The 11,685-nt window shown below is 45.7% G+C and overlaps 2 non-coding genes across 2 annotated transcripts; both read left to right on the top strand.

Moving 5' to 3' along the window:
• Nucleotides 1–9,741: 9,741 nt before the first annotated feature.
• Trnan-guu (transfer RNA asparagine (anticodon GUU)) lies at nucleotides 9,742–9,814 on the top strand. Its single transcript has one exon. It is a non-coding gene; the product is annotated as a tRNA-Asn (tRNA).
• A 1,430-nt stretch (nucleotides 9,815–11,244) lies between these two features.
• Nucleotides 11,245–11,317, top strand: Trnak-cuu (transfer RNA lysine (anticodon CUU)). Its single transcript has one exon. It is a non-coding gene; the product is annotated as a tRNA-Lys (tRNA).
• Nucleotides 11,318–11,685: the final 368 nt, after the last annotated feature.

Raw genomic sequence — 11,685 nt, 5'->3', positions numbered from 1 at the left:
TGTTTAACCGTCAAGGGGTTGGTTAAGTTCCCCTGTGATTCCTGTTTCTTCCCTGAGCTCGAGTCCCCTCCCTTGTTGTATTTTTTCGTAATTTTTTTTTTCTCTCTCTCTTTTGCATGTATATATATATACACCCAAAATTCATACGGGTGGGGTAACGGGTTGGTCTTCCCCTTCAGAAGAAATGTTTTATTTGTGTTTCACCTAATTTGTTGATTTTCTTTTTGCAGCTAATATTAAATGATGATTTGACTATGGTTGTCTGAATTCTCGTGAAATATACCAAGTCAATCTGATAATAAAGAAAAAAAAAAAAAAAAAAAAAAAAAAAAGTGGTAGAGCACTGGTATAGTAAACAAAGGGTCGTGAGTTCCATCCTCAAAACAATTAGCGACATGCCTTTTATTAAGAATTACTCTCAGATGTGATTAAGGCGGATGGAGCAGATAAAGCCTTTGCCAAAGCGGTACAGCATAAGGTGGGACGAGGCATTCTGAATTACATTTTATAGATGTATTTCTCACATATGTCAGAGTCTCTCGCGGTCCTCGTCGTCGTCGTCGTCGTCGTCGTCGTCGTCGCCGCCGCCGCTTCTGCAGAAGTAGCAAATTGCAACCATAGCAAATGCGGCGAGGGACGCCCTGCCTTCGGTTCCGTATGCACAAAGTGTGTGGTCTTGTTTCCCAGTCTATATTTGGTTGGTCACGTAAGAGGTTGAATGTAACGAATGGGTGGGAAATAGCAAGGACAGCGGAGGTGTAGAAGGAAAACACATATCATCAGGGGTGTGAGCGTTTCGAGATGAGTCATAACAAAGTTTGCACTTGGTCGTCAGTGACTATGTGTGGCCAAATGGATAAGGCGTCGGACTTCGGATCTGAAGATTACTGGTTCGAATGCTGTCACGCTCGTGTTTTATCAGTTCTGAAAAAGAAACATATCGTTTTAATGTAGCAATTGAGCAGTACAAAACCGTCTGAATGTTGCTGTTGACCATTTTCTGCTTGGAGATGCTCTTGAGCTTGAAACACACACAACAAGACCGGTGATAACTAGCGAAATGGTCGGCAGAGTGCCGTCTCCGCGAGTTTTCACTGGCACTTGCACATCTATAACAACGTCGGAGAGTAACTCGTTCGCCTTTTGAGTCACATCAATTATGAGTCTTAATTTTGACGCCACTAGCTCTGCAGGTTGTCATGCAATTCCTTTACCTCTCAGAAACGATTATGAAATAAAAGTGAAGTACGTGACGAGTGTGGCGTTAGGAAAACATTAGGCAGCATGGAGAGATTCTGTATGGGACCACCCAACCCAAACACATACTGTGTGACGTGCTACCCGGGAAGTACTTACCGAAGCAGCCCAGCTAGCTCAGTCAGTAGAGCATGAAACTCTTAATCTCACAGTAGTGGGTTCTAGCCCCACGCTGGGCGGAACGGAATTTTGTTCCGCTGCAGATGTAAATTACCGTTTTTCTGATTAACGTGATGTAATGGAAATAGCAACTTTATACTTTGCCTACGTCTCTATCAGTCGCAAGGAAACTGTATTTGAAGGTGAAGGTGATTTTGTAGACATGTGTGAAAGACATGTTCTGAAATGCAAGTGTTGTTGTTTGGAGAGCACATCGGTTACGTGTCAGATGTGTAGCCAAGCAGTAATGGGTCGCCATAGCTGCAAATATTAGTCGGTAATCTGAAGTGTTGTCAGCTGATGTCTGATGATCCAGACGACCGTAAGGACGAAGTACGCGTAAGTACCACTAGGCCGCGACTCTTTAGCTCAGTTGTCAGTCTGCCTGCGGCAGCGGTGGTGAGCGGACCGTCAGGGCCAGCGCGCTGTGGCAGGAAGTGTTTACGTCAGGCGGTGAGTCGCGTGCTTACAGCGTCTGCTTATTAGTATTCGTTCCGTTCTGTAGGATCTGATATGGAATTATGAATCCGACTAACAGGAAAGATACCTTGAAGTTTACCTTTGATAGGAACTTTTCGAAACCAAATTCGTTTGAAGTTGAAGCATGGTTAGAGGAAACAGCTAAGATTACTTATGATGACTTTGTAGGGATAAATTTGTCTATCGTGACTAATGTTGCTTATGTGAAATTAACGTCTTCTGAAATGTGTGATAGAATTGTGGAGTCCAGTGGAGGTGTACTGAAGTTTAAACATAGAGATGGTACCGTCAGTGACGTCAGCATTACGCATGCTGGACTGGGCATCCGAACGGCACGTATTTTCGAACTCCCGTTTGAAATATCAGCCGCGCAAATAAATTCTGCATTAACACCTTACAGGAGGGTCATTAACAATTTTGCGGAGCGTTGCTCCAAAGCCCACAAATTTCCGGTGCTTAACGGCGTCAGGCAGGTTAAGATCGATCTACAGAAGCACATACCTTCATATATTTACGTAGGTGGACATCGCGGAATTGTCATATATGATGGGCAGCCAAAAACGTGTGCCGGCTGTGGTGCGCCCGGCCACGTGCGCTCTGAATGTATACAAAGACGCGTGACGCAGATACCTGTCGGTGAAGCCGCTAGCCCCCCTGTGACGACGGCACTGCCACTGACATACGTTGCCGCGGCTTCTGGTCTTCCACCCGCGACCCCGCCTGTAGATGCCCCTCGTTTGAATGATGTTTTTCCGATAACGTCAAAGAACCGAGTGCTGACCCGGCACCGCCGCTACCACACTCAGAGATGGAGGTAACGACGGATGGCTCCCCAGTGGTTGATGCCACTGGTACTGAGGATGAAGCAGACGCTGTGTTCCCGGTGGATCAACCCCAGAGTCAACGGTCCACTTCGGATGTTGATGATACCGCGAACCCTAACAGGAAGCCTTCCAAAAAGAAGCGGAGACTTGCACATCAAGGAGCCAATCAGCTCGCCCCACAGCTCCGCGAAAAAGCGAAACGAATAAGCAGCCAAATGAGTCAGAACACTTCTGAACCCTCTGAAGTTTGTCTCCCCGCGTCTGGTCGAATGGACATTGATCCTGTAGTGTCTCCCCCTGTGAATCCACGACGGGTGGAAGATAGTGATACCTCGAGTAGAGTCGTTTTGCCGGATGCCCACGCTCAAGGAAACGCAGGATCGCTTTTGTCAGAGGCCACTCTCACTGGGAATTGGGCACAGGAAATGGAAGTCTTGGATGCGAGCAATGATGCGGCTGTCATGCGGACCATTGAGACGGAATCTTCGGCACCCCCCACAGAGCAGCATACACCAGCCGTACCGGGAACTACGGGAACTTCGACTGACGCGCTTGGCCTCAATTTCGTTAGGCATCCTTCTAAGACTGTTTAATTAATAGTATGTGCCTTCTCCCACGAACAAGCCCCAAGCCTATAAAATTGCCACGTTAAACATCAATAAGATACAGTCGTACTGGCGGCTCCGTAATTTACAAGATTTTGTATACGCAGCGGATATCGATATTCTGTTACTTCAAGAAGTCGCTGCGATTGAACTTGACCGAATAACTGGTTATACTACTCTCTCCAATTCCGGGAGCGGTGCGAATTTAGGGACAGCGATTCTGTTAAAAGAAGGGATTGTAGCGACCGACGCAGAAAAACTGCCTGATCATAGATTTAGGGACAGCGATTCTGTTAAAAGGAGGGATTGTAGCGACCGACGCAGAAAAACTGCCTGATCATAGAGGGATCGCTGTCACTTTCCATCGGACACGCATAATCAATGTTTACGCCCCGTCCGGCAGTAGCAATAGGCGTGCTAGGGCTGAGTTCTTCACAAGCGCCATAGTCCCACTTTTTAGGGGAACCTACGATCGTATAATTTTTGCGGGTGACTTCAATTGTGTCTTAAGTCCAAAAGACCAGACGCCTAATTTTAACAAATCTGGAGAACTAGAACATATCGTCCAAGAAATGAACCTCATTGACACATGGGAGCATACGCACGGAGCGGCACCTGGGTTCACCCATGTCACGAACCACTCTGCAAGCCGGCTAGACAGAATCTATGTATCGGCGTGTATGAAGACTCAAGTCCTCCATTCCGAAGTTTGGCCCACAATTTTTTCCGATCATGCCGCATATATTTGTACTGTTAACATGGTCAAACAAGGCACATTTCGCGGCAGAGGTTTCTGGAAACTTAACAATGCTCTCCTTAACGATGTTGACTGTCACCGTGTCTTTAACGAAACATGGGAGGCATGTGAACGACGGGTTGCACAGTATGCCTCCGTTACTGAATGGTGGATAACACATGCCAAACCAACTTTATCAAAAATGTTTAAACGCTACGCTCGGGACAAATCCTGGTGGCAACGGCAAACATCTGAGTTTTATTTTACTTGTCTCAGGGAGCTCTACCAGTCCGATGAGACTGTCCCTGAAAATTTTATGCAGATTAAAAAAATTAAGGCAAAATTATTAAAACTTCAGCGGCAGCAGGCAGAAGGCTTTCAAATAAGGTCCAGGCCCCAGAATGTGATAGACGACGAAATGACATCCATGTTTCACGTCATTCGTGAAAATAAAAGGGGGGGGCGGAGATTAATAACTCGTCTTCAGTTGAATGAAGGCGTTGCGCTCACGCGGCAACAAGACATACGGACCGCACTTCACAATCACCTGGCAGATCTGCTGGCAACGACACATACCGACGATGGAACTCACGATGAATTACTCAATAACTTGCAAAGGACTTTGGGTGCTGCTGAAGTCGAAACTCTCATGCGAGAAATTGATGAAGACGAATTTGATTCTGCGCTATTACGAAGTCCGAAAAATAAATCGCCGGGACCCGACGGTCTCACTGCCGAATTTTATCTTACTTTCCGCGACAAATTAAAGCCCAAGTTGTTGAGTATGTTTAATGAAATTTTACGGCCTGATTTTAATGTTCCTCAGGCTCTCGTGGAAGGCATCATAGTTTTAATCCCTAAACGCCCTATGTGCAGTTCTGTTGATGATTTTCGGCCGCTTACTTTACTGAACAGTTACTACAAAATTTTAGTACGTATTATTTCTAATAGATTGAAAATGTTGATGAATACTGTCATTGGTCAGTACCAGACCAGTGTAGGAGTCGGTAGGACGATCTTCCAAAATTTGTCTCAATACAGGGACGTCATAGCCATTGCAGATGCGTGCAAGATACGGTGTGCGCTAGTTTCCCTTGACTTTTCAAAGGCATTCGACAGAGTAAACCATCAGTTTCTCATCCAGACGATGCATGCCATGGGATTTCCACTACGTTTTATCAATCTTATACATGAGCTCCTTCGTAAAGGAGTAACTCGACTCATGGTGAATGGCCAGCTGAGCGCATCGATTAATATTACTAATTCAGTGCACCAGGGATGCCCTATGTCAATGGCCTTGTTTGCCATTGCCATTGAGCCTTTGCTTGTCACCTTGACACAGCGTCTACAAGGATTAACCATCCACGGCTTTAAGATTGTTTGTACTGCATATGCGGATGACGTCGGATTTTTGGTCATGGACGAAGGTGAAGTCGAGGAAGCCCTTCAGATCGTCAAAAACTACGAACTTGTTGCGGGTGCGAAGTTGAATGCCAGGAAATCTGGCATTATGAACATAGGACGCGGCATCTCGCTGCACCATCACGGTCAGTTGCAACTACTTTCTAAAATGAAATGCCTTGGTATTGAGTACAGGAGCAACATACAGCACACAATTTCGGTGAACTATAGGAATCTCCTGGCAAGTATGCGTGCTTGCATGCAGACCCACTACCTAAGGAGCCTTGATGAACTGCAGAAAGTCACCTTCGCTAATGTCTACCTCACCTCAAAGATTAACTACGTTGCACAAGTACTGCCCATGCCACAGGAGACAGCGAAGCATATGATGTCCGCTCTAGGCCATTTTGTCACACGTGGACACATTTTTAAAGTCAAGTACGATACGCTCACTCTCTCCACGACGGATGGAAGCTTAAATTTAACAGATGTTCGTTCCAAGTCACGAGCTTTGTACGTATGCACCACCTACAAACGGTGGAGGTCGTTACCGAACAGTCTAACGGCTCACTTGTTAACTGAAATAGCACCGGCCTGCCTGCAGCCTCCCGTCTCTGTTCAACATAATCCGCCTGCGCTGACTCACTTTAAGAGCTTTTTCATTGAGTTCAGTTACGTACGGTCAACTCTCCCAGAAAATGAGCTTTCCGTGGTGAAGTTAGTTTACAATAAACTACTGGCAACCAAGAACAGGAACAACATCGAACACAAATACCCCAATCATCGCTGGCCAGTGATATGGAAAAACATACATAGCCGTGATTTACCAACGTCAGTGAAAGCCTCTTGGTACAGGGTCGTGAACCGTAAAATAAGTACCAATTCACGACTTCATGTTCTACATTTGGCTGACTCACCTTTGTGCCTTACGTGCAACTTGCCTGATACTGATGAACATCGTTTTCTGTGCACCACTGTCCAAGCAGTTTGGGCATGCATTCGCCGAAAACTGGCTACGATTATGAGGACTTCCCAGCTTTGTATTAAACCTGAAGATTTCCTGTATCCGGATTCAGTGCCGTACCCAAACACCAAACGGAACTCTGTCAATTGGTTGAAGGGTCATTATGTTCATTATTTACAGACGCAAGGACCCAAGAGTGAGGCGGCGTTCTGTCTTTACCTGGCATTACAGTTTCACATACTTTCACAGACGAGACATTACAGGAAACGATATGCGAATTTTTTAGAAGTCGTTCTTCGATGAAAGAAGTATTTTTTTTTCTTTCCTTCATTCTACTTTGCTTTGTTTTTTTTTCTTTTCTTCTTCAAATGTCACAGTGACGTATACTGAACAGTGATACGACAAGGACTATTTTATTTTCTTCTGTTTTTCTAGAGGACCAGAGTTCCTTGTTTCATTTTCTATTAAAAAAAAAACAAAGGTAAATAAGTAAGTTATAATAAAAAATAAACGATTATAAACGTTGATAAACAAACCAACAATACAACGAAAGCACTAAAAAGAACAACAAACAACAGAAAGAGTGTTGCAGACCAGAAGTAGGGGATTGCTGCCTGGGGTGAAGTACGGTGGGGACTTCGTGGGCCCTCTCGCCGCTACGGTAGCCGTGAAGGCCCAGGACAACTCTCTGAACATGGAATACAACACACGCACAAAAAAAAAAAGTGGTAGAGCACTGATCTAGTAAACCAAGGGTCATGAGTTCCATCCTCAAAGGAGGAAGTCGAATTTTGGAAATCAGTTGCGCGAAATGGCCGTATAGGAAACAGTATCTATGATGACGAGCAATTAGCGACATGCTTTTTATTAAGAATTACTCTCAGATGTGATTAAGGCGAATGGCGCAGATAAAGCCTTTGCAAAGCGGTACAGCATAAGGTGCGACGAGGCAGTCTGAATTACATTTTATAGATGTATTTCTCACATATGTCAGAGCCTCTCGCCGTCGTCGTCGTCGTCGTCGTCGCCGCTTCTGCAGAAGTAGGGTATGGCCATCGTAGCAAATGCGGCGAGGGACGCCCTGCCTTCGATTCCGAACGCACAAAGTGTGTGGTCTTGTTTCCCAGTCTATATTTGGTCGGTCACGTAAGAGGTTGAATGTAACGAATGGGTGGGAAAGAGAAAGGGGCAGCGCCTGTGTAGAACGAAAACACAAATCGTCAGGGGTGTGAGCGTTTCGAGATGAGTCATATACAAGTTGCACTTGGTCGTCACTGACTGTGTGGCCTAATGGATAAGGCGTCGGACTTCGGATCTGAAGATTAAAGGTTCGAATGTTGTAATGCACGTGTTTTATCAGTTCTGAAAAAGAAACATACCGTTTTAATGTAGCAATTGAGCAGTACGAAACCGTCTGAATGTTGCTGTTGACCATTTTCTGCTTGGAGATGCTCTTGAGCTTGAAACACACACAACAAGACCGGTGTTAACTATCGAAATTGTCGGCAGAGTGCCGTCACCACGAGTTTCCACTGGCACTTGCACATCTAAAACAACGTCGGAAAGTAACTCATTCGCCTTTTGAGTCACATCAAGTATGAGTGTTAATTTTGACGGCACTAGCTCTGCAGGTTGTCATGCAATACCTTTACCTCTCAGAAATGATTATGAAATAAAAGTGAAGTACGTGACGAGTGTGGCGTTAGGAAAACATTAGGCAGCATGGAGAGATTCTGTATGGGACCACCCAACATAAACGAGTACTGTGTGACATGCTACCTGGCAAGCATTCACCGAAGCAGGGTGGCTAGCTCAGTCGCTGGAGCGTGAGACTCTTAATCTCAGTGTCGTGGGTTCGAGCCCCACGCTGGGCGAAACGGAATTTTGTTCCGCTGCAGATGTAAATTACCGTTTTTCTGATTAACGTGATGTAATGGAAATAGCAACTTTTAAACTTTGCCTACGTCTCTGTCAGTCGCAAGGAAACTGTATTTGAAGGTGAAGGTGATTTTGTAGACATGTGTGAAAGACATGTTCTGAAATGCAAGTGTTGTTGTTTGGAGAGGACATCGGTTACGTGTCAGATGTGTAGCCAAGCAGTAATGGGTCGCCATAGCTGCAAATATTAGTCGGTAATATGAAGCGTTGTCAGCTGATTTCTGATGATCCAGAGGACCGTAAGGACGAAGTACACAAAAGTACCGCTAGGCCGCGCCCATTTAGCTCAGTGGTAGAACACTGGACTAGCAAACCAATGGTCGTGAGTTCCATCCTCAAAGGAAGAAGTCGAATTTTGGAAATCAGTTGCCCGTCGTGGCCGTATAGCTAACAGTATCCGTGATGACGAACAATTAGCGACATGCCTTTTATTAAGAATTACTCTCAGATCTGATTAAGGCGAATAGCGCAGATAAAGCCTTTGCCAAAGCGGTACAGCATAAGGTGGGACGAGGCAGTCTGAATTACATTTTATAGATGTATTTCTCACATATGTCAGAGCCTCTCGCGGTCGTCGTCGTCGTCGTCGTCGTCGTCGCCGCCGCCGCTTCTGCAGAAGTAGCAAATGGCCATCGTGGCAAATGCGGCGAGGCACGCCCTGCCTTCGATTCCGTATGCACAAAGTGTGTGGTCTTGTTTCGCAGTCTATATTTGGTCGGTCACGTAAGAGGTTGAATGTAACGAATGGGTGGGAAAGAGCAAGGGCAGCGGCTATTTAGAACGAAAACACAAATTATCAGGGGTGTGAGCGTTTCGAGATGAGTCATATACAAGTTGCACTTGGTCGTCAGTGACTGCGTGGCCCAATGGATAAGGCGTTGGACTTCGGATCTGAAGATTACAGGTTCGAATGCTGTCACGCTCGTGTTTTATCAGTTCTGAAAAAGAAACATACCGTTTTAATGTAGCATTTGAGCAGTACGAAACCGTCTGAATGTTGGTGTTGACCATTTTCTGCTTGGAGATGCTCTTGAGCTTGAAACACACACTACAAGACCGGTGTTAACTAGCGAAATGGTCGGCAGAGTGCCGTCACCGCGAGTTTCCACTGGCACTTGCACATCTAAAACAACGTCGGAAAGTAACTCGTTCGCCTTTTGAGTCACATCAAGTATGAGTGTTAATTTTGACGCCACTAGCTCTGCAGGTTGTCATGCAATTCCTTTACCTCTCAGAAATGATTATGAAATAAAAGTGAAGTACGTGACGAGTGTAACGTTAGGAAAACATTAGGCAGCATGGAGAGATTCTGTATGGGACCACCCAACCCAAACGAGTACTGTGTGACGTGCTGCCCGGCAAGTATTCACTGAAGGAGCCCGGCTAGCTCAGTCGGTAGAGCATCAGACTGTTGATCTCAGGGTCATGGGTTCGAGCCCCACGCTGGGCGGAACGGAATTTTGTTCTGCTGCAGATGTAAATTACCGTTTTTCTGATTAACGTGATGTAATGGAAATAGCAACTTTAAACTTTGCCTACGTCTCTGTCAGTCGCAAGGAAACTGTATTTGAAGGTGAAGGTGATTTTGTAGACATGTGTGAAAGACATGTTCTGAAATGCAAGTGTTGTTGTTTGGAGAGGACCTCGGTTACGTGTCAGATGTGTAGCCAAGCAGTAATGGGTCCCATAGCTGCAAATATTAGTCGGTAATATGAAGCGTTGTCAGCTGATGTCTGATGATCCAGAGGACCGTAAGGACGAAGTACACAAAAGTACCGCAAGGCCGCGCCCATTTAGCTCAGTGGTAGAACACTGGACTAGCAAACCAATGGTCGTGAGTTCCGTCCTCAAAGGAAGAAGTCGAATTTTGGAAATCAGTTGCGCGTCGTGGCCGTATAGCTAACAGTATCTGTGATGACGAACAATTAGCGACATGCCTTTTATTAAGAATTACTCTCAGATGTGATTAAGGCGAATAGCGCAGATAAAGCCTTTGCCAAAGCGGTACAGCATAAGGTGGGACGAGGCAGTCTGAATTACATTTTATAGATGTATTTCTCACATATGTCAGAGACTCTCGCGGTCGTCGTCGTCGTCGTTGCCGCCGCCGCTTCTGCAGAAGTAGCAAATGGCCATCGTGGCAAATGCGGCGAGGCACGCCCTGCCTTCGATTCCGTATGCACAAAGTGTGTGGTCTTGTTTCCCAGTCTATATTTGGTCGGTCACGTAAGAGGTTGAATGTAACGAATGGGTGGGAAAGAGCAAGGGCAGCGGCTGTGTAGAACGAAAACACAAATTATCAGGGGTGTGAGCGTTTCGAGATGAGTCATATAAAATTTGCACTTGGTCGTCAGTGACTGTGTGGCCTAATGGATAAGGCGTCGGACTTCGGATCTGAAGATTGCAGGTTCGAATGCTGTCACGCTCGTGTTTTATCAGTTCTGAAAAAGAAACATACCGTTTTAATGTAGCATTTGAGCAGTACGAAACCGTCTGAATGTTGCTGTTGACCATTTTCTGCTTGGAGATGCTCTTGAGCTTGAAACAAACACTACAAGACCGGTGTTAACTAGCGAAATGGTCGGCAGAGTGCCGTCACCGCGAGTTTCCACTGGCACTTGCACATCTAAAACAACGTCGGAAAGTAACTCGTTCGCCTTTTGAGTCACATCAAGTATGAGTGTTAAATTTGACGCCACTAGCTCTGCAGGTCGTCATGCAATTCCTTTACCTCTCAGAAATGATTATGAAATAAAAGTGAAGTACGTGACGAGTGTGACGTTAGGAAAACATTAGGCAGCATGGAGAGATTCTATATGGAACCACCCAACCCAAACGAGTACTGTGTGACGTGCTGCTCGGCAGGTATTCACCAAAGCAGCCCGGGTAGCTCAGTCGGTAGAGCGTGAGACTCTTAATCTCAGGGTCGTGGGTTCGAGCCCCACGCTGGGCGGAACGGAATTTTGTTCCGCTGCAGATGTAAATTACTGTTTTTCTGATTAACGTGGTGTAATGGAAATAGCAACTTTAAACTTTGCCTACGTCTCTGTCAGTCGCAAGGAAACTGTATTTAAAAGTGAAGGAGATTTTGTAGACATGTGTGAAAGACATGTTCTGAAATTCAGGTGTTGTTGTTTGGAGAGGACATCGGTTATGTGTCAGATGTGTAGCCAAGCAGTAATGGGTCGCCATAGCTGCAAATATTAGTCGGTAATATGAAGTGTTGTCAGCTGAAGTCTGATGATCCAGACGACCGTAAGGACGAAGTACGCAAAAGTACCGCTAGGCCGCGCTTCTTTAGCTCAGTGGTAGAGCACTGAA

This window comes from Schistocerca gregaria, chromosome 8 (genome assembly GCF_023897955.1).
Source record: "Schistocerca gregaria isolate iqSchGreg1 chromosome 8, iqSchGreg1.2, whole genome shotgun sequence".
NCBI lineage: Eukaryota > Metazoa > Arthropoda > Insecta > Orthoptera > Acrididae > Schistocerca > Schistocerca gregaria.
This window is presented reverse-complemented; position numbering and strand designations above follow the sequence as displayed.